Below are 24,031 nucleotides of genomic sequence, written 5' to 3' on the forward strand. Positions count from 1 at the left end.
GATATTTTGGCTAAGATCTAGATATTATTGTCCAACTTATTAAAAAACTCATATTAATTGGGTGCTTCAAACCACTGACCAATGGCCCATTGCTTGATCTTCTTTTTCACAGCAAGTGCTTCAATTTCTTAAAATTCATCAGGTCATCTTTCCCAAAAACATCTCCTTTCAATCTTTGATGGGAACCTTAACAATTTTTACAGATGCCTTTTCCTCAGGAAAGGCTGCCTTTACTGTAAATAATCAGACAAAGGTTGTCCAGACCCCTTATACATCTACTCAACTTGTTGAATTGTTTGCAGTATTTCTTGTTTTTCAAATCTTTTTAGATAAACCTATTAAACTCTATATTGATAGTGCTTATATTGCTCATTCTGTTGCTCTGCTAGAAACAGTGTCCTTTATTAAACCATCCACATCTGCTGTAAACCATTTTTTGTAACTCCAGGTGGCCATCCATTCATGTTTATTCCCTTTCTTCATAGGACATATGAGGGTGATACATGCCTCCTGGGCCCCTTTCAGAGGGCAATATGCAAACTAATTTAGCCACCATAGAGCCACTTGTTACCTTAGCCTCTGTGGTTGATGATGCTCAACATGCTCACTCCTAACACCAATTCAATGCTCACACTTTGAAACTCATGTTTAAAATAACCAGTGAACAGCCTCATCAAATAGTTAAACAGTGTCCTGCATGCATTACCTATTTGCCCACTCCTCATTTAGGTGATAACCCTAGGGGCCTTGTCCCTAATGAAATCTGGCAAATGGTTGTTACCCACATACCAGAATTTGGAAACCTCAGATATTTACATTTTACTGTTGATACTTTTAGTGGATTTATTTTTGGCACTCTAAAACCAGTGAGGCTGGCTAACATGTCATTGCACATGTCCACACCTGCTTGGCTACTATGGGAAAACCAAAAATGATTAAAACAGATAATGGGCCTGGGTATGTTGAAAAAAAATTTTCAAACTTTCTGTTCTGCCTTGCAAATAAAGCATATTACTGGCATTCCTTATAATCTTCAAAGTCAATGTACTGTGGAGAGAGCACACCAGACACTCAAGAACACTGTCAATAAGATAAAAAGTGGGGAATTGTACCCTGTCAAAGGACCTCCCAGGAATGTTCTTACTAATGCTTTGTTTATTCTAAACATCTTAAATATGGATGAGAAAAATATCAGCTTCAGACCATCTTTGGTATCCTTCATCAAAAAATAATTAGACTTCAGTCCTATCAAAAGATCCACTAACCAATGAATGGTCAGGACCCCACCCAGTGCTTATCTGGGGTCAAGGATCAGTTTCTGTGTTTGACACCAAAGCAGATTCAACCAGGTGGCTGCCAGAAAGACTTGTGAAACAGGTGGACTGTTTTTAACAAACAATCCAGTGAGAATGAAAAACTCACTGAAATAAGTTAATTTGGTTTTCTTCACAGAGATGTTGAAAAAAAAGGCCATCCTTATCTGCTGGATCCCTGCTGGGCACCTCCTCCTGATGACCTTTTCTGGTTTTGGAAATCCTCATGAGGCTAAAAAAAATCCTCCAGAAGATACAAGGAAAGCTTTGTGATTGTTTGAGATCACTGTTGTCACTGTGAGATCTAGTCTTCCACCACAGAGCATGGATTGTAGTGATAAGACTGCCTATTTGCCAATTGATCCAAATTTCAGTCCTCTAGGAGAAGTACAAAAATGGCAATATGTTAGGAAACCTAAGATTATTCCTCCTGTGGGAGGGCATCCTTGTCCTTGCCCTTGTACATCCTACCAAGAAGCTATGCACAGCAGCTGCTACTCCTCAGTACAAAGGTGTACGGGGACTGACAATAAAATGTACTTTACAGCTGCAGTTCTCCACAATAATATTAAGCTCCCAATCATGGAAATAGTGACTGGAGTATGTCAGTTCAGATATTTGGGTCAACAAATAAATACCCATCAACTGGTTACATTGGTACACCAGGCAGACCTGCATGCTGGAATTTAAATCCTCCCATCCATATATCTCATGGTGGTGACCCTCAAGATAAAGTTAGACAAGCCCAGGTTCAGGAAAGAATTGAACAAGTTATAGAAGCACAGTTTCCCCATTTAGAATATCATCCTCTAGCCAAGATCAGATCCAGGGAGAAAAAAGCATTGGATGCTCAAACTTTAGACATATTAAAGACCACTCATAAATTAACTAATGATTCTCACCCATCCTTGGCACAGGACTGCTGATTATGCCTACAACAGGGCTCACTGGTTCCCCTTGAAGTTCCTACAGAGAATAACATTTCCTATGTAGATTCTGGTTGTCTAGTTATACCCCCCATTTCAGTTCAGCTGCTTAAGTTTTATAACGTTACTAGCTTTAGAAAAAGTATCAAAATATTAGTTAGAATATAGATGTGGGTACCATAGCCTTTGCCACAATAAAATTATATTAATGTTTATTCTGCACTCCATACTGATAATGCCACAGTGTGTGTTTGTGTCTTCAATCTTGCTTTTACCTACCTGCCTGAGGACTGGACAGGGAGCTGTGTCTTGGCTATGCTTCTCCCTGATGTCACCATTATTCCCGGTGATGATCCAGTGCCAATTGCTAATTTTGATTACACTGTTGGACGACCCAAAGGGGCTGTCCAATTTATTCTCCTTTTAGTAGAGCTGGGAGTTACTTCAGCCGTTGCTACAGGTTTGGCAGGCCTGGGCGTTTCTATTCATAATTATGCAAAAATATCAAAACAACATATAGACGATGTTCAAACCTTGTCCAGCACTATCCAGGATCTACAGGATCAGGTAGACTCCCTGGCTGAGGTTGTTCTTCAAAACTGCAGGGGCTTGGATCTGCTAATAGCAGAACAGGGAGGCATCTGTTTGGCTCTACTGGAGTAATGCTGTTTCTATGCTAAAAAGTCTGGGATTATTCGAGATAAGATTAAAAAGCTACAAGAAAACCTGGAAAAGCAGGAAAAGAGATCCTCGATAATCCCCTTTGGAATGAGCTCTGTGGATCATCCCATATCTTCTACCCCTTTTAGGTTCCTTGCATGGCTTATTAATACTACTATCACTAGGACCCCTTCTCTTTAACAAGCTCATGGCCTTTGTCAAGCAACAGGTCAACACCATACAAGCAAAACCTATATAGCCCATTATCACAGGCTGGAGCTTGTGGACTGAAGCTCTTCAGAGAAATAGCAGGTCATAACCAGGGTGGCCTTGCCTAAGACAACTGGGCCAAGGGTCAAAAAGGTAACCATTGGACCCAATTATAGGTTAAAGAACCTGCCAGGGAATCCAGAGCCTATGACAGGATTATGCACAGTTGGGACCATATCCAGCCTAAGACAAGAGATGTCAACCAATTTTCAAAGACATCAAGCTGTTGGCCTCTTGATGACAGGCAAGGAACAGTCTAATGAGGTTGATTAAGCAGTAAACAGGCCTGAACCACCCGTCTAGCTTAAAAATATATAAAAGAGGTGGAACTGTGGAGAATGGTCATTTCTAAGACAATTCCAAGCTCATAGTAAGAGCTACTCCATTCTGGCTATAAACTACTTTTTCTAATAACACTACTGTTAAGATCAGATAAAGTCCAGCTGCTTATGGGGCCACCTTGTTCCTGCAATAGCAGTCCCGGGAGCTGTTTGCTTGACTAACCAGACCCTTTACAACTTCTCCCTTTCTGGAACTTATCCCCTTTCTGTGCGTAGAGCAACTGTAAAAGTGGATAACTCCTGGAGCATTTTACAATTAGGTATCCATAGTGACCTCACTTATGCAAATACTCTTGCCCCAGTAACCACATACAAGCTCTGTGAGGATTTTCAATAAGTGAGGATTGATCAGAAACTTGTCTTGTCTCTATTTCTTGTGCCCTTCCTTATCCCCCTTCCCCTCCATTTCTAGGGCCTCCTATTGACTGTCCCATGGGTCTGGACAGGGGTTGTATTGAGAGGGGTCGAGAAAGGTGGCTGCAATTGAGATGTATAGAATTCAAACTGTAGAACAAACAGATAGTTTATATTCTTAATCTCACTACATGGGAATAGCTGAACCTGGCAGACATATGAATGAAAATTCATAGAGAAGCTTCATGTTGGCCCCAGACTCTCTATGGCTTACTACGAGAAGCCATTCTTAGTAAGTCATGAAGAAATATTTTCAGACACCTTACATCAGTTCATAGAACTGAGCATAGAACTAGCTTTAATTGTTCTGTGCATCATGCACATCTCATACAGTTATAATGTTAGAACTGTATTATGTTTGTGAGAAATTATGTTTGAAGAACAAAAGAACTGGACATTGATGCTGGATCAGACCTGACAGCATCCATTTTTCTCAGCATGCTGGTTGCAGACATTCTGGACCCTCCTTGATTCAGCCCCAGATGCCTCTGTTGTTGTAACCCATTAGATTTGGAAAGCTTTCTGAACAGCATTGTAAAAAGCTTCTGGTGCAATTTGGACCAGCATTTCAATCTCCTAGTAAGCCTGGAATCTCTCAATATTTAGAAACTGGACCACAAATGTAATCCCTGGCTTGCTTAATGATTTCCCCATTTTTTTGGGCCACTTCTAAAGTATTATTTGCCCCAATTCAGCCTGAGGACACCTCAATAGAAAGACATTCCATTGCAAGGGCAGTTGGGTATGTTTCTGTTTGCTCTCTTGATCTAGAAATGCTTATTTTTATCAGGAGGTGGTTATAAGTTATTACTGGTCTTATACAGAGAAAAAACTAGGTGGAACTCTGGGATGTCTCTCTTTTCCTTTATCTTTCATCCATAAATAAGGAGATAGGAGCTGAAAAGAAAGAAAAAATACATAGGAACATACAGTGAGGATAGAACAAAAGGTAGGTGACTGAACCTACTCCTTAAATCAAGGCCTTAATTGTTACTCATAAAGAAAGTTATGTCTAAGTCATTGGTATAGAATTTAGTATTTTGATCATTTCTAGCTCAATCCATTTATCCACAAATTTTGGGAATTCATTGTTTTAATAGCTGAGTAGTATTCCATAGTGTATATGTACCACAGTTTCTTTATCCATTCTTCTACTGATGGACACTCAGGCTGTTTCCATGTTCTGGCTATTATGAATAAGGTTGCTATGAACATGGTTGAGCATATGTTCTTGTTGTGGGTATATTCTAAGTAGTGGGATAGCTGCATCTTGAGGAAACCCTATTCACAGTTTTCTGAGATAGCACCAGATAGATTTCAAAGTTTGCATTCCCACCAGCAATGAAAGATAGGCAGATATGGGCCCAAGGGTCCCACTCAAACTAAGGACCAGCCAAGGACAATACAGGCGGTAAACTTTAAACCCCTACTCAGATCTAGCCAATGGGCAGAACATTTTCCACAGTTGAGTGGAGAGTGGGATATGACTTTCTCACGTACTCTGGTGCCTCACATTGGACCATGTCCCCTGGAGGGGGAGACCTGGTAACACTCAGAGGAAGGACCGCAGGTTGCCAAGAAGAGACTTGATACCCTATGAGCATATACAGGGGAGGTAATCCCCCTCAGGAACAGTCATAGGGGAAGGGAATAAGGGGAAATGGGAGGGAGGGAAGAATGGGAGGATACAAGGGATGGGATAAACATTGAGATGTAATAAGAATAAATTAATAAAAAAATAAATTGTATTTAAAAAAAGAATTTAATATATTGATACAAAACATGGCCATACCAAATTTCTGTCAGGTTCTATCACAAGAATATATACCCTAAGTCTAGTAGATAGATATGACTCTATAGATATATGACGTAAAATAGTTAAATAAGGTCTTCAAAAGTCTCGGAGACATGTAGACTATGGCATTTAAGGATTCATTTATTATCCTAAAGTTTCTTTGACAACAAGACAAGTTAACTCCTGACAACACCCAGCCGACCTCAAAGAAGATGATGAACATCAAAGAACCTCCTTATGGAGATGGCTTCAAATATGGCAAACTAACCACTTGCCAAAATGTCCTCATTCCTGCCACAAACAGAATTCTGCCTAAAAATGGGCCGCTTCAATGCAGGCAGAGTCGACGGCTGAACTCTGCCAAGACAGGGTAAGCAAGTCCTGAATGGTTCCTGCCCTGTATATAAGTCTGGCAGAGATATTGGTCCAGAATGCTGAAGATGAGGCTCTAACATTATAGAGAGTGCTAGGTGACTGTTCAGGAAATAGAATGTCTCAGTCATTTTATTTATTTTGGATACTGCTAGCCCACACTGTTGGTTTATTCAGGAATTTAAGTCTTATTTATTCTCAGGTCTCTGATGGGTGTTGAAGAACAGTTTGTTTAGTTATACAATAAAGTTTAGTTGGCTAGGGGATAAGATCTTTTTAGATTCAGAAATTTAAACCCAACAAGACAGGAAAGATGTTTACTTCAAGTTTGATAAATAGAAATAACCAAACCTCTATGAATGTAACACTTATAGAATTCATGATTTTCACATTTTCTCTCTAGTGTATGTAGTTTGTTTAATGCATGTGTATAAAATAAACATATATAAAAAATTTTTAAAAAGAGAGATCACACAAGGCTGTCTAAAATTTAAAATAAGAAAAACGGATTTTCTTATACTGTATCTCTTAATTCTATGTTAGAATGTCAACAGGTATATTGCTTTGTGTCCTGTATCATTGTTGACATCAGCTTTTGAATTTTCTCCTTAAATAACATGGACATTGTTGTTGTTTGGTATTCAAAACATAGTTAGGAGATTGGAAATATTTTAAGTAACTTTATAGGGTTACTATAGTCCCAACTTGTTTTTTAAAAATTTCAGGCCAGGGATGTAGGAGAAGAAGGTCTTCTCTATAAGAAAATATCAGGGTACTCTGATAAGCATGCAGGGGAGAAAGACCCACCATACAATAAAACATAGTGTCAAAGATATTTTAGCTGGGCAGCCAGTATCAAGCCAAGACCTGTGGGTTTTTAAAATCAAGGGTATCTGAATTGCAGGAGCCACACCCAGGAAAGTTCTCTCCAAGGCACCTTTGATATATTTTTCTTCAAAGAGGCAGCTGTTAACACCTTTTGACTTGAGGTTTGCTTTGGAAGTCTCCCTGAATGGAACTAGCATTTTAACACATTCTTGGGGGATCTGGTGGGTTATTGCTAGCAGGGAGTACACTCATCCTATTTCTGAGCATGAAGCTTACCTGGAGGGAGAGTCTCTACCATCTATAGACAAAGGCCCACAAAATTGATAGTATGTGTATTTATTTCACGTGAACAGACTCTTTAAAATTTGCGCAGTGGATAGGAGCTTTGGGGTAAAGATCTCAGTGATTGACAATGGCATGTTGACAATGCCCTTTTTACATATAACTGTCTGCTCTGACTCACTGCCAGTGAGCACCTGGTGGGGGGAGGTCTCGCTTATATGCCCTAAGGCAGGCAAGGAATATAGGGTGGGTGCTGTCCCATTCCTGCAAGTCTCAGGATAAGATTTTAATTATCAAGCTTGAGATTGCTGCGGTTTGAACATGCTTGACCTCACCAGTCCTGTGCCAATCCCTCTGGTTGCAATAGTACATGCTCCCCACAGGGCCTGGCCATAATGTTTCATTTTTGGATGGAACCTTTCTCCAAGTGTTGTATTCCTACAAGGATGTTTGTATTTTTAGATATGACTTCATTGTTAAGTAATAATAAACTTATAAAGGACAAGCAATAGTACTGTGTGTAGCACATTGATGATATTATACCAATTACTTCTTCTTTCAGGCAATAGCTGGCAAACTTAGATCTGATTGATGTAACACACAGATATAACAGATTAGAACTGAAAGATAAATCCAGCTAAACTTCAGGGCATGTAGGAAGCCATAGAAGCATTTATTTAAAGTTAAAGCCAAAAACTATAGATTTAAATTGTAAATACAGTTTGATAGATTTACTTTATAAATGAGAAAAATTGTATTTAGTTAGTTAAGCTTACAGAAATATTTAGAGGCTAATGAGTGACTGATATTTTTCTATTGATAGTCTATGTTTATCTTTCTTAGCATTACATAAAAATAAGTTTTACATTGTTTATATTATGAAATATTCAATCATATCAAAAGTAATTGGATATTTACCTTCGTTTCCAAGAAAAAAATCACACATGTCTGTGTATTTGTGCATATATATAGATATATATGTAGATGTAGGTGTATATTAGATATAGATATGTATTTAACTAAGGATACTTAAAGAATCCTACATTCTGGCAAGATGCCAATTGAGCTATATACTATCTGGTCACATTGACAGATGTCTGTCAATCCTGAAATTGGAATATGCACAGTATTCTATTCAGGATTATTTCTCGTCAAGTGTTTTGATTTTACAATTGAGGGGAAATGATAATATGCTTAGTAGTAAGTGAACTTTTAGTTTGAGACATTTTATAATTATCTTTTAATCTGTATTACAAATATGTATATGTATATAATGAGTGTGTGTGAGAGAGTGTGAGCATCACCTGGTATGTATATAGAGGTTGCAGGACAACCAGTAAGTATTAGGTCTCTCCTTCCACTATGTAGGTTTCTGGTCTAGAACTCAGGTAATCAGGGATATAAGAATAGAGAACACTGCAAAACAAAGAGTAGACTGTGAAATACTATCTTCTCGGCAAGACACAACCATTGCAATCACAAAGTCAACAATACTTAATGCCTACACTTGCCCTGTAAAACAATGGCCCATCAATATCCACGCATACACCGAAAAAGAGTTCAGGTGGCCCTACCAATAGCTCCTAATCTATTTGTACTGATAGGTTTAGGGAAAGAGGGATCAAACTTTTACTCCCACCAATCTTCAATAAAACATTGTTATTTAAGGGTCACAAGATGGCCCTGGTAGAAGTATTTATTATTATTATTATTATTATTATTATTATTATTATTATTATTGCAGCATTCATATTACATCTCAATTGTTTTCCCCTCACTTGTATCCACCCACTCCTCCCTGCTTCCTGCTTTCACCCTATTCCCCTCCTCTAGGTCTGTGACTGAGAGGGACCTCCTTCTCCACTATATGGTCATAGTTTATCTCTCAAGTCTCATCATGGTAGCCTGCTTATCCTTTCTCTGAGTGTCACCAAGCTTCCCCACTACAGCGAAGTATTCAAATATAGGCACCAGAGTTCATGTAAGAGTCAGTCTCTGCTCTCCACACAACATTGGAGAATGTCCTGTCCATTGGCTATATCTGAGTAGGGTTAATGCCCAGGTCAAAATAAATCAATCATAAAACAGAACAAAAAATGTGAGTTTGGAAAAGTTTGGGTAAAAGATGAAAATGTTAACAGAACATAGGAAAGAGAAAAGAATAGTGGTAAAGAGTAACTAGAATGTATTGGACACATGTATCTTATTATCAAATGGTTATATTAATACTTACATAAATACATATAAAAATTAAAATGGAAGCAGGCTACCTCGATGAGACCTGATAGGCTATAATCATAAGGTTGGAGAGGAGGTCTCCTTCTATCACAGGCCAAGGGTAGAATATAGGGTGAAAAAGGGAGGAAGAGGGGAATGTGAAAGTACAATTTAGAGTATAACAATCAGGATGTAATCTGAATATGTTATTTAAATAAAAATATCTGAAAAAAATAAAACTGATGCATTACCTATACACTTGTGTGCTGTTCTTCATTTATACACTAGGTGTCACTGAAGGTCCATCAATGTTCTGAAATAAAATCAAACAATTTTTCCTGACTTAGAAGATGTACTGTCAAGTCAGAAATCCAGAGTAGTAAACAGGCCACTTCAAAATGATGTATTAAGTATTATCAGTAAGAAAATATTGCTATTTGAATTTTCATATTCCTGGTCTTTGTTACAAAAAGAAATTTCCAATAGAATGTTCATACTTACGTAATCAAGTGTTTATCTGAATAAACAAGTGGCTGTTTTGTAAACTGATGATACTTCGGTGTGGAAAAAATAAATACAAATGGAAAAAATTAAAACTGAAACGTTATCCAAGCATTTTGTGCATGTTCTTCATTTATACACTAGGTGTCATGGAAGGTCCATCAATGATCTGAAATAAAATCAAAGCACTTTTTTTCTAACTTGGAAGATGTACTGTATAGTCAGAAATCCAAACTACCAAATATACCATTTCAAAAGGATAAATTCATTATTACCACTAAAGAAATATTACTATTTGAGTGTTTATGTTACTGATCTTTGTTATAGAAACAAATTTCCAAAGAATGTTCATATTAACAGAACCAAGAGTTTATATGAGTAAACAAATTTCTGTTTTTGTAAACTGATGATATTTTGGGAAAAACTTCCTATAACTTAGTACCCATTTTAAAAATGAATATATGTAATTATGGTTAGAAGTTATAACTCAAAGTGTGTGGCAACATAAAAACCACAGCAATCATCTTAAAATGGATAAAGTTTATTCAGGAAACATCATGAGGGACCACAGCCAGAAACACGGATTTAGGAACCCCAAATTCCATGTTCTATTGTTGAACAAATTTCAGAAAGTTTTTATAGATTTATAGAACTAAAAAGCAATAAACCAAGGAAATTTTTAATATATGTTGGCATGTACTCCAGGAAAGCAGATATATACAGATGCAAGTGGTGGATTTACTCTGTAAGCCCAGATGCTATCTCAGTTCATCCTTGACTGTTAGATTGATAGAAGTAAGTGCTGTGCTAAGTTAATAGATTGAAAGAGGTTTTTATCTATTATTATGAAATGTTAGGTTTATGTTAACAGCTTTTAAGTATCATTTACTACAACTACTAAGTAGTACTGCTGCTGCTGCTACTACAAGCTCTTAATTCGTATACAGGATAAGACAAGGAATGGTGATTCCAGAAGAAATTTTCATTCATAGTTTTCCTTGTTGATCAAGTATAATATTTTATGCATGAGGAGGCCATATAATCAAATACTAAAGTCGCTCATAGTCTAAAGATCATTTCCAGGATCATGGCAGAATTCTTCATGAGAGTAGAGTAGCTAGTAAAGGCTATTAAGAAAGAAGCTCCAATATCATATCAACACTATTACCTATTATAATCCATATTAGAATTATTTTTATGCCTCTGTATGTAACATAACAGTTATGTGAGACATAGATTACTAAGTTTAGATGAACAAGAACATTTTGTGCTAATGAAGTTATGATTACACATGAAACAAATATCTAAACTGTTAAAAGTTTATGAGAGTAATTGTAGAATTCCACTTTTACACATACTTATGTGTATTTGGTCAACAATGTTACTTAATTTTAAATGGTTAAAAATGGAACTTTTAATGGAATTACTGAAGTATATTTCCTTTTTTTGTTACTGAAATATTATATAATTTTTGTAATAGAAAATACCTTAAACAGTATATCTGTACTTAAATTGTAAAATATTATGAATGTTATCCGACACTGACTGCTTTAGTTTAATTTGTATATGAAAAGTTAACCAAAATTTCTAACTATCTTTATTATAAGTAAATGGCCTCTGGTATCCCCTCTGCTGTCCATAATTTGATCAATATCTCTTAGTAGAGCAGCCTTGTAGGAACATAAAGGAATGGGAGGCAGGGTATGCCTATGAGAATTGATAGGCTGTGGTAAGTTCACGAGGGGGGAGGGCCTCCCCTCTCAGAGGTCTAGAGAAGGGGAATAGGGTAGAAGAGAAAGGGAGGGTGGACATTGGAAGAAAAGAGCAAAGGGATAACAATCTAGATGTAATGTGATTAAAAATAATAAATGAATTTTAAAAAGAGTAAGTGGAGTCAAAGTTTGATAAAAAAAATCAGAAATTTTGTTTTATTTGTATTTTTCTGAACAATGAGACAATAAGTAAAAATTAAAACCAAATCTTTCTAATACCATTCTGAAAACAAAAAGATGAAAAAATTTATTAGTCTGCCAAATAGAAATAGCCAAAACACTATGAATGTAACATTTTATAATTCCTTATTGTCTTGTGGCTCTTCTTGATATAGGTAGTTTATTGTATATATGTGTAATAATATAAATATATACATATATATAACTAATAAAATTAATAAGAAAAAATAAGAAAAAACAAATCCAATAACATATTACCATTTACAAATACACCCAGTGGAATTTAAAATGTAATCACAAAATTATTTAATAAATGGAAAATGTGAGAAATGTTTATCTACTTAGTGTACTAAATTTTTTTAGTGTCAGTGGGATTGAAATGGATACATCTAGGCATCCTCAAATTCCACATGAATGTGCTCTCTGGTAACAAGAAGAATTTCATCACCTCCTAGCAGTGAGGGGGAAGGGCCAAGATATGGTTAATTTCTTTAAATCAGAATGGAGTGGGCTTATTGCTGCTGTTGTTTATTGATGATGAAATCTTGCAATTTTATTTCATTTACTTATATGTTTTATTTGCTTTTTATATAAGAAGTTCAGATATTTGATATCAGATATTCAAATATTCTGAAATTTGTATATACACACACTTTATATATATATATCATATTAAAGCATGTTTTTAGTGTCCCCAAGACAAAATTATGCATTTTTCCAATTGTGATACTTTCTCCTAAAGTGCTTCAACAGATATTACATAAGTTGAAAAAAACCAACTTAACAATATATTTGCAGCTAGCTATGTTTCTGTACAAAAACTACGGTGCATTTTAAAGTAGCAGGGCTTGATATTTTTTCTTTTTTCTTAAAAATTATTTATTTGATCACTTTATAGGATGGCATGTATTAACTTATAAATGAGCATTGGCCATAATGTACTGGATAATTATGCTACAACCCACAGACACAAAGAACCCAAAGGAGAGCCCAAGGGAGTATACTTGAATCTCACAAAGAAAAGAAAATAATACAGACATTTTATGTAGAAAGAGGGAGGAAGCTGAATGGGAGAGGCATTTGGGAGGTTAATGAGGGTAGGGGTCAGGTGTGGGGAGAACAGAGATGGGCAGTAGATATTTAGAGGTGAAAGACCTGGAGAGAGAATGGAAATCGATAGGGGAACTTCTCTGGGACAGAAGAGGTCCCTGGGAGTCTGTGGGGTGACCATAGATGAGATCCCTCACACTGGGGAACATAAGGCCTGAATTTGTCACTATCAATAGCAAGCTAGGAATTCTATTAGAGGGAAAGCTACACCAACCCACCTATAAAACTTTAAACTCCAATTTTGTCTTGCCTACTTGAAGTGAAGGAATAAATATGGAGCAGAGATTGAAAAAATGGAAAACCAATGACTTGAGATCCACCCCATGGGAGAAAAGCAACCCCTGACACTTGATTTTAAATAATTTATTCAGATAACATCCCAATTGCTATCCCCTCACTTCTATCTTCCTGTTCCTCTCTCCATCCTTCTTTTTTCCTATTCCCCACTCCTAGACATGGGGGACCTCTGCCACCACCATATGATTACAGCCTACTAGGTATCTTCTGGATAGCTGCCTTCTATTACTCTGAATGCCACCAGGCCTCCCCACCAGGGGGAAGTGATCAAATAGTGGACACCAAAATTCACGTCAGAGGTATTCCCGGCTCTCCCCACAACCATGGAGAATAATCTGTCCATTAGCTAGATCAGAACAGTTGGTCTAGGTTTACTGCGTGCATTGTCCTTGGTTTGAACAGTTGTGTAAGCAGACGCACCCCTGGATCCAGATCCACCATCCTTGATGATCTTCTTGTAGGGTTCCAGGATCCTCTGGACCCTTCCATTTCCTAATTCTCCCATACCTTTCTCACCTGGAGTCCCAATAGCAAGTCCCAGCATCTGTCCCAATCATCCAGTGAGTGAAGACTCTCAAAGGACATCCATGTTGCACTAGTATCCAATTGTGAGTCTATACAATGTGTATATTTCTGGGTCTGTGTTAACTCACTCAGGATGATCATTTCTAGTTCCATCCATTTGCCTGCACATTTCAAAATTTCCTTGTTTTTAATAGCTGAGTAGTATTCCATGGTGTAAATGTACCACAGTTTCTTTATCAATTCTTCAACTGAGGGACATCTAGGTTGTTTCTAGATTCTAGCTATTACTAATAAGGCTGTTGTGAACATTGTTGAGAACATGTACTTGTGTGGTGGAGCATCTTTTGTGAGTATTCCAAGGACTGTAATAATTGGATCTTGTGGTAGATCTATTCCCAATTTTCTGACAAAGTGCCTGATTGATTTCCAAAGTGGTTGTAAAATTTGCACCCCAGCCGCCAATGAAGGAGTGTTCCCATTTCTCCATTCCTCACCAGCATGTGTTGTCACTTGAGTTTTTTATCTTAGCCATTTTGATGGGTGTAAGATGGAATCTCAGAGTTGTTTTGATTTGCATTTTTCTGAAAACTAAGGACATGTCTTTAAATGTTTTTCAGTCATTCCATATTCCTCTGTTGAGAATTCTCTGGTTAGCATTGAATTCCTTTTCTTAATTGAATTATTTGGTTTGGTGGTGTTTAATTTCTTGAGTAATTTTTTTTTATATATTTTGAATATTAGTCCTTTGTCAGATATGGTGTTGGAGAAGATAGGCTGTGACTTTTTTTGGGTAACAGTATACTTTGCCTTACAGAAACTTTTCAATTTATTGATGTCCCATTTATTAATTTTTGATGTTAGAGCCTGGGGTATTGATGTTCTATTAAGGAAATTAGCTCCTGTTCCAATGAGCTCAAGGACTTCTCCAATATTTCATCTAACAGATTTATTGTATATTGTTTTATATTGAGATCTTTAATACACTTGGACTTAAGTTTTGTGCTGGTTGATAAATATGGATCTGTTTACCCTTTTCTACATTACCATTCAGTTAGAACAGCACAATTTGTTGAAGATGCTATCTTTTTCCTATTGTGTGGTTGTGGTTTCTTTGTTGATGACCAAGTATCCATAGGTGTGTGCATTTATTTCTGGAACTTTGATTAGATTACATTAATCTACCAGACTGTTTCTATGCCAGTACCAAGTTATTTTTATTACTCTTGCTCTGTACTAGAGTTTGAGAACAGGGTAGAGATACTTCCTGACGATCTTTTATTGTACAGCATTTATAATTTGTTAATCCTACCAATCTATGAGCATGGGACATCTTTCCATCATCTGATATCTTCTTCAATTTCTTTCTTCAGAGATTTGAAGTTCTTTTCTTACAAGTCTTTCACTGCTTGGTTAGAGTTACACCAAGATATATCATGTTTTTGTGGCTGTTGTAATGGCCGTTGTTTCCCTAATTTCTTTCTCAGCCCATTTTCCACTTGTATATAGGAGGGCTTCTGATTTTTTTGAGTTGATTTTTGTATCAAGCAACTTTGCTGAAGGTGTTTATCAGCTGTAGGTGTTCCTTGGTTGAAATTTTGGGGACACTTTTGTATACTATCATACCATCTGTTAATAGTGATACTTTGACTTCTTCCTTTCTAAGTCATAACCCCTTCATCTGCTTTAGTTTTCTCATTGATCTGTCTAGGTCTTCAAGCACAATATTCAAGAGAGAGATATGTAGAGAGTAGATAGCCTTGTCTTGCCCCTGATTTCAGTGGAGTTGAGTTTCTCTCCATTTGGTTTTATGTTGGATATCAGCACGTAATATATTTTATTTATGATTTCATGTATGTGCTTTGTATCCCTGACCTCTCCAAGACTTTTAACCTGTAAGGGTGCTGAATTTCATCAAATGCTTTTTCAGCATCTGCATACATGGTTTTTTCTTTCAGTTTGTTTAGATTTCTATTACATTGATGAACGTCCATATATTGATCATACCAGCATTTGTAGGATAAAGTCTACTTGGTCATGGTGAGTGATATTTTTATGTATTCTTGGAATTGGTTTGTGAGTATTTTGTTGAGTATTTTTGCTTCAATGTTCATACTAGAAATTTGTCTGAAACTCTTTTGTGGTTTATGTCTTAAGGTGACTATGGCTTCACAGAATGCATTTGGTAATGTTTGGTAATAATCTTTCTGTTTCTTTTTTTGAAATAGTTTAAGGAGTGTTATTATTAGCTCTTCCTTGAAAATCTGGAAAAAGTCTGCTATGAATCCATCTGGCTTTGGGAGTTTTTTGGTTGGGAGACTTTAGATGACTGCTTATATTTCCTTAGGTGAAATAGGTCTATTTAATTTGTTAACTTTTTTTAAAATTTTAGTTTATTAATTTATACTTGTTACATCTCAATGGTTATCCCATCCCTTGTATCCTCCCATTCCTCCCTCCTTCTCATTTCCCCTTACTCCCCTCCCCTATGACTGTGACTGAGAGGGACTTTCTCCCCCTTTATAGGCTCATAGTGTGTCAAGTCTCTTTAACAGAGGTGAGGACATTCTATTGGGACTCTAGATGAGAGAAGCATGGGAGAATAGCAAAGTAGAAGGATCCAGAGGGTCCTAGAAACCTTGAAGAAGAACATTATGATAGGCAGATTTGGGTCCAGGGGTCCTGCTCAAACTATGGCACCAGCCAAGGACAATACAGGCCGTAAACTTCAAACCCCTACCTAGATCTAGTCAATGGACAGGACATTCTCCACAGTTGAGTGGAGAGTAGAGTATGACTTTCACGCGTACTCTGATGCCTCATATTTGACCGCATCTCTTGGAGGGGGAGACCTGGTGGCACTCAGAGGAAGGATAGCAGGCTACCAAGAAGAGACTTGTTGACCTTTTCTTGATTCAATTTTAGTAAGTGGAATTTATAAAGAAAAACTTCCATATCATTTATGTTTTCAAGTTTTGTAGCATATAGGCTTGTGATGTAAGACCTAAAGATTATTTGAATTTCCTCCCTATCTGTGGATATGTCTTCCTTTTCATTTCTGATTTTGTTACTCCCATTTTGCCTTTTATTTAGTTTGCTTAAGTGCCTGTCTGTCTTGCTGATTTTCTCAAAGGACTAGGTATGGCTTCCTTGATTCTTTGAAATGTTTTCTTTGTTTCTAATGTATTGATTTCTGCCCTAAATTTTATTGTTTCCTCCAGTCTACTATTCTTGGGTGTGTCTGCTTCTTTTTTCCCCCTATGACTTACAGGTGTTCCTCTAAGTTGCATGTAGGAGATGTCTCCAATTTCTTTCTGCAGGCACTCAGTTCTGTAAACTTTCCTTTTCGACTGCTTTCCTTGTGTGCCATAGGTTTGGGAATGTTGTGTCATAATTTTCATTGAATACTAGGAAGTCTTTTATTTCTTTCTATATTTCATTCCTGACTGAGTTTTTGTTGAATGGAGAGCAGTATAGTTTCCATATGTGTGTGTAAGCTTCTTATGTTTTTATTGTTGTTGAAATTTAGCATTTATCCCTGGAGATCTGATAAGATACAAGGGATTATTTCAATTTTCTTGTATCTGTTGAGACTTGCTGTGTGACTAAGTGATCAATTTTGGAGATGTTTCTGTTTGTGCTTTTGTGCTTCTATTATATTTGGGTGAAAGGTTTTATAGATGTTGGGTTTAAGACATATCAGTTTCATTATTTCTCCATTCAATTTCAGTATCAATGATCTATCCATTGCCCAGAATGGGGTGTTGGGTCTCTGGTATTAATGTGTAGGGTTCAATGTGTGAGTGAAGTTTTAGTAATGTTTTTTATGATTGTGAATTCCCTTGTATTTGGGGGCACAGATGTTCAGAATAGAGATGGCATTTTGGTGAATCTTTTATTGGATAAGATGAAGTGTCTTTCCTGAACTCTGCTGACTACTTTTAATTGAAAATTTAGTTTATTAGATATTAGAATGGTTATTCCAACTTGCTTTTTGGATCTGTTTACTTGGAAAACCTTCTTCCAGCCCTTTACTCACAGGTACTATCTATCTTTGTGGCTGAGGTGTGTTTCTTGTACAAAGCAGAATGATGAGTCCTGTTTTTGCATCCATTCTGTTAGTATGTGTCATTTTGTTGGAGGGTTGAGACCATTGAGGTTGAGAGATATTAATGGACAATGACATTTATGACCTTTTATTTTGTGTTGGTGTGGAACTGTTTGTTTTGTGCTCATCTGCTTTTGGTTTTGTTGTAGTGAAGTTATTTGTATCCTGTGTTTTGGGGATATAGTTAACCTTGAGTGGGCATTTTCCTTCTAGTACCTACAATAGTGCTGAGTTTATACATAGTTTGTGCATAGATATTGTTTAAATTCTTTCATGAAATATCTTGTTTTCTCCAAAAATGGTAACTGAAAGTTTAGCTGTGTATAGCAGTCTGGATTGGACTGGCATCTGTAGTATCTTAGGATTTGGAGGGTGTCTGACCAAGACCTTCTGTCTTTTATGGTCTCTTCTGAGAAATCAGGTGTGACTCTTTTTCTAAAATATATTTTATTAATTTATTCATATTATATCTAAATTTTTATCCAATCCCTTGTATCCTCCCATTCCTCCCTCCCTCCCATTTTCCCCTTACTCTGCTCCCCTCTGTCTGTGACAGAGGGGTACCTCCTCCTCGTCCTGTATAATTTCATAGGATATCAATCTCTTTTTGGTAGCCTGCTATCCCTCTTCTGAATGCCACCAGGCCTTCCCATCCAGGGAAAGGGGTCAAATATTGGGTACCAGAGTTCATGTGAAAGTCAGACCCCACTCTCCACTCAACTGTGACAAATATCCTGCCCATTAATCAGATCAGAGTAGGGATCTGAAGTTTGCTGCAGGTGTATTCCTTGGCTGTTGCCATAGTTTGAGCAGGACCCCTGGACTCAGATCTGCCCATCATAATGTTCTTCCTGGAGGGTTCTAGGACCCTCTGGATCCTTCCTTTCACTGTTCTCCATTGCTTCTCTTACCTAAAGTCCCAATAGGGTGTCCTCCCCTCTGTTCCACTTTCCTGGTAAGTATAGACTTTCACTGGACATCTTGAAGCAACAAGGTATGATTCTTATAGGTTTGGCATCATTTGTTACTTGGCCTTTGCTCCTTGAACTTTTTTATTTTTTATTTTTTATTTTTTTTTTTCTGTACATTTGATATTTTGGTTGTTATATGGTAGGAGGATTTTCTTTTCTGGTTTAATCTATTGGTGTTCTGTAGGTATCTTCTTTGTTTATAGGCAGCTATTTCTTGATATTGGGGACGTTTTCTTCTATGATTTTGTTGAAAATATTTTTGGGCGATGGAGGCAGGACTCTTTTCTTGCTTCAATTCCTATAATTCTTAGGAATATTCTTTTCATGGTGTACTTGAATTCTCAGATGTTTTGTGCCAGGAATTTATTAGCTTTAACATTTTCTTTGATGGATGCACCAATTTCTTCCATTGTGTTTTCTTCTTATGAGCTCCTTTCCTCCAACTACTGTATTCTTTTGGCAATAATTACCTCTGTAGTTCCTGTTTTCTTCCCTATGTCCTCTCTCTCTCCAGATTTCCTTTGGTTATCCTTTCTTTATTGTTTCCATTTCCATCTTCAAGTCATTTATTAATTTCTTTCATCTGTTTGTATTTTCATATATTTCTTTATATGATTTTTTTTCAATTCCTTCCCTTGTTTGTATTTTCTTGAAATTCTAACAGTGGTTTATTCATTTCTTCTCTAAAAGTCTTAAAATCTTTGCCTATACCATCTTTGCCATCTTGTTTTTCTTTAAATATTTTCATTATTTTTTTCCATTTTCATTTTCATATATCATTTTAATATATATTTATATATTATTTTATTATGTTTCTATTGTGTTAGGGGATCTAAGGCTGCTTGCCATAGGATAACTGGCTTCTGAATATATCATAATCATCTGGTTTCTGTTGATTTTTTTTTATGCTAGCTGTTACCATATGGTTTTATATGGTGTTGGCTGGTATATCCAGTTGCCTTATGAAATTCTGGCGGAATTGCGCATGAAGAGCACTGAGCAAGAAGCTGAATGTGTAATTGCCTTCATCAGACCATTGGGAATGGTGTCATATTGGTGGGTGGTTCTCAGGGACTTGCCAGGAGCTCTCATCACCTGTATGATTCTAGGTGTCATGTGGGCCCCTCAGGAGTACAGAAATCCCTCTCTTTTGAAGGGAAGTCTTGGATGAGGTCCTAGGATGGGATGAGTCTGTGGTTTCTGGAAAGTACCCACTAGCTAGGCTTCAAACCATTATTTTTACATGATTATCATAGGAACATAGCTTGAACTAAATATTCTTAACACAGAAAAAACTTGAGTTACATCCACTCCCAAAATAAGAGGTCTATCTTTAGCTAAGCCAAATCTAACTGCTAAAGGAAACTCTAATGAAATATATCTGCAAAGCAAGACATAGGTGAGTGTGACCCCCCTGAAGTAATAGTTGCATGTCTCCATCAAGGAATGTAATACCTAGCATTTTAAATGGGTACTGGAGATAATAACCTAGGCCTTTACACTTCTGTAGAATGCACTTTTACCAACTGTGCCATCTCTCTGCTCTTTTAAGGAATCAATTTTCTTCTTCTACATTTTTATTTGACTGGACATTGAGGTAGCTTCAGGGCCATGTGTGACTAAATGGCAGACAATCTGTAGTTTTAATGAGGCACTACTGATACACTGCTTCCTTCCAACAATCACCACAAACACAAAACTAAATTCAAGTACAAGTTACTCTGGTTAATTAGCTTGCATCAGAAACACTTATTTACCAAAATCCAGATGTATGTTTTTCTGGAATTAAGTCTTTGAGGAAGTTTAGATTGAGGGTTTATAACATAGATGCAAACAATAATTTTCTTTCTGTTTTGGTTTCTTTATCTCCCTTCCCCTTTCTTTTCTCTCTATTTATTCTCTTCCTTTCACCTTTTTTCCTATTCTTCCCATTCACTCCTCTGTCCTTTGCTCCTATTCCCTTCCCTGCTTTACATTTCTTTCATCTCTGCTCAAATCCCCTTTTATCCTTTCTTCTTCTTATTGGTTCCTTTCTCAAATCTTCCTTCCTGTCCCCTCCAATTCTCTTCCCTTTCTTTCCTCCTACCTCTGTCCTTTTCTTTCTTCCTATTCCCTTCTCTTTTCTTCCCTTCTCTTCCATCTATTCTCTTCCAATTCTATTAAGTTTTCTTCTCTTTTCTTCATATACTTTCTCTCTCATGCCCTTTCCTCCTACCTCCTTCCTTTCATTTCTTACTTCACCTTCACCCATCCTCCAGCTTCAGGAAGAGAGAAGAGAATGTCTTGTGGTTCTGTGTTAGGAAGAATTGATCTGGTGGGAGCAGTTACATAAAGGAACCAACTCTTGGCAAACAATTAGTTAAAGGAACTAATTGTTGAGGAGAGATTGAGGAATAGAGGAGAAAAGAAGGAAGACAACTCTCTCATTGTCTCAAGACTTTGGCCAGATGACTTCATTCAACATTTTCTGTAGGAAAAGTTTTTCAAGGATAAATTTCATTAGGAAGAAACTCAGACATAAAAAGAAAGGCATTTTTAGTAGAAAAAAAGCAGATTTCAATGTACTTTTTAGGCAAAATTATTACATATGTAGACATAAGCAGTAGATATTATTTAAAGACTGTTTAGATCTGCTGGAGCTCTTTGGAACTTTGTCAAGAAAAGACTCAATAGCTGTTGTGGGTGTCTAAAGATCATGCTGGCCAGCCAGATCTTTGAAACATTGTCAAGCAAAGCCTCCACAATGTGTCCTTGTGTCTTTGAGTAACTTATTCTTTCATTTTCAATATATATATTATACTAAAAGAAATTGGAAAAAGGCCAGTCATTTCCATCTGAAAAGGACAAAGACTCATCCTACTTTTGAATCTTCAGATAGTTTCTCACTCTTTTATTATTGCCACAGTTTATTTAAACTTTGAAATCATTCTCTATCTTACATATTCACCTGCCAGAGATTTTCCTTGGTATACAATGTTGGAAAACAAGTAATTCATTTCTAACTTTTTGTCAATGGTGTCTAGAAGTAGAATGTCTGATAATGACTAATTGATCATGCTCTGATGCTTTTTTTAATGGGTATGTAGGGAGTGGTATTGCAAAGCATGTGTTTTGACTGTATTCTAAAGGATTATGGGTTATTTTCTTCGCAGATGCTGAGAAATATGCTTCCAACAATGTAAAACTTTACTGCCTATCATTCTAGTAATCTTGTTCCTGAAGAGTTTTCAACCCAGAGATCATGTATTTATAGTTTAGATACAACCCAACAGCTACTAAGAATTATTAGTGAGTTTAAAATTTATGACCAGGAAGAAGTAATTCTCTAAGGGAATCGGATGAGCTCAGAACATTCTAATTACTGAAGAAAATAGAAAGTTTCTGATTCAATAGATTTCCTTTCCCAGCTTAAAAATATAACAAAACAGCTGTGGCAAGTGTTAGTGGAGACCTCAACATGCTGTACCTTCTAATGTAGAAGGACATAATTTCATTCCAAAACATGTTGGTGGAAGAATAGTTCTTTTTCTGTAGCTGACCTCTTTTCTTCTGTCTTTACCTCTTTCTCATCTTCCTTAAGAGAATGCAAAACTGTTTTGCACTTTCAGAAAATAGGACACTTGTTTAGATATATGGGATTCACAGGCCTTTTATTTCTGAAGGAAATAATTTAATTAAGAGACAAAAACAATTTAAATTGTTTACTTTACCAAGAAAAGCAAAGACTGAAAAGAGAAATTGGAGTGCAATGCCCCAAATTTGGTAGAAGCCCAGTGGTTTCTGCATTGTATATGTAGAAGGATATTTCATGAATATTTGTAAAGAATTTATCATTGTCACGGATTATAGTAATAGGAATAGTAAATGCTAGATGTCTCCCCAGATATCATTATACATATAGCATATCTTGTTGAAGTTTGTCTCAATAATTAAACGAAGATAGAACACTGAAACAAGTATTGGTAAAATACAAATACTTAAAAATGTATGGTTTTGTCTGTTATTTTAACAGTTAAGGCTTAATAATTTTTATTATGAGCCTACTATCTTAACCTTTTAGCACAAAGTTTATTTTTTTCCAAGCAAGAACACTGACATTGCTAGAATAATAATAATTTGGATACATAATGATTTCTCTTATTGGTTTTATTTTACTCAAATGTTGAACAACACTTTTGTTGAATTTTAGCCCAAGAAGAAATAAGAATACCAAAGACCTGATAGACTAATTTAACTACATCACAATGAGGCTTTGTAGACTTAATACATCTCTTCCCCAACAGCTTCCTTACATTAAAACTGCCTTTGCTACTGAGTCTTGCTTTCCTGTTTTATTATCTTAGAAAATCCATGGAGAAGTGGCCATCATTAAACTAAGCACCTATTAAACCTTAACTATTAATCATAGTGTTAGATCTGCCTTATCCAGTTTTACAAGCCCATGTATACATAATAATCTGTAGATAAGCTTAATTTATTCAAGAATGTGTAGCTAAAATGTGGAAAATAAATATTATAATGGGTGTCTGTTTATCCCCAAATATGCACCATCCCTTAAAACCAAAACAACAACAAAAGTAAAAAAAAAAAAAAAAAAAAAAAAAAAAACCTTTATTTATTTACTTCTATGGAAATAAATATTCTTACATTTTGTTTTGAGAATTCTATATTTAGGTAAAATGTACATGTATACATATATCTGTTTATATTTATATGTTTACACACACACACACACACACACACACACACACACACATTTGATTTTTATATGAAGGCTATGGTACAGATAGTGCAACAATGGCTGTCCATGAACAAAAAACCCAAGTACCTATCATAATAATCATTAATCAAGGAAGGGCTTTACAGACTTGCCTATAGGCCAATCTTACAGAAGTATTATTATCAAGTGAGTTACTGTTACCAAATGATTATAGCTGCATCAATCTGACATAAAACTAAGCAACCCAGTATTTCAGTGCCTGATGTATACTCTGTTTCTGTAATGTCTTAGAGAAAGAAGCTTTATTCTCTCTAAACTACTCTATGTCCAATTTTAAAACATCACCTATGGGGTGATAACTAAAGCTGGATACCATTGCCACATCTCACTATTGTGTACTCTAAGTCCAAACACGTAGCTTTCTGAAACTCT

The 24,031-nt window shown here is 36.3% G+C and overlaps 1 pseudogene; it reads left to right on the plus strand.

Annotated features, from left to right (window-relative positions):
• The first annotated feature begins 2,455 nt into the window (after positions 1–2,455).
• LOC127190910 (syncytin-2-like) lies at positions 2,456–3,158 on the plus strand (annotated as a pseudogene).
• The last annotated feature ends 20,873 nt before the right edge of the window (positions 3,159–24,031 follow it).

This window comes from Acomys russatus, chromosome 6, assembly GCF_903995435.1.
Source record: "Acomys russatus chromosome 6, mAcoRus1.1, whole genome shotgun sequence".
Classification (NCBI taxonomy): domain Eukaryota; kingdom Metazoa; phylum Chordata; class Mammalia; order Rodentia; family Muridae; genus Acomys; species Acomys russatus.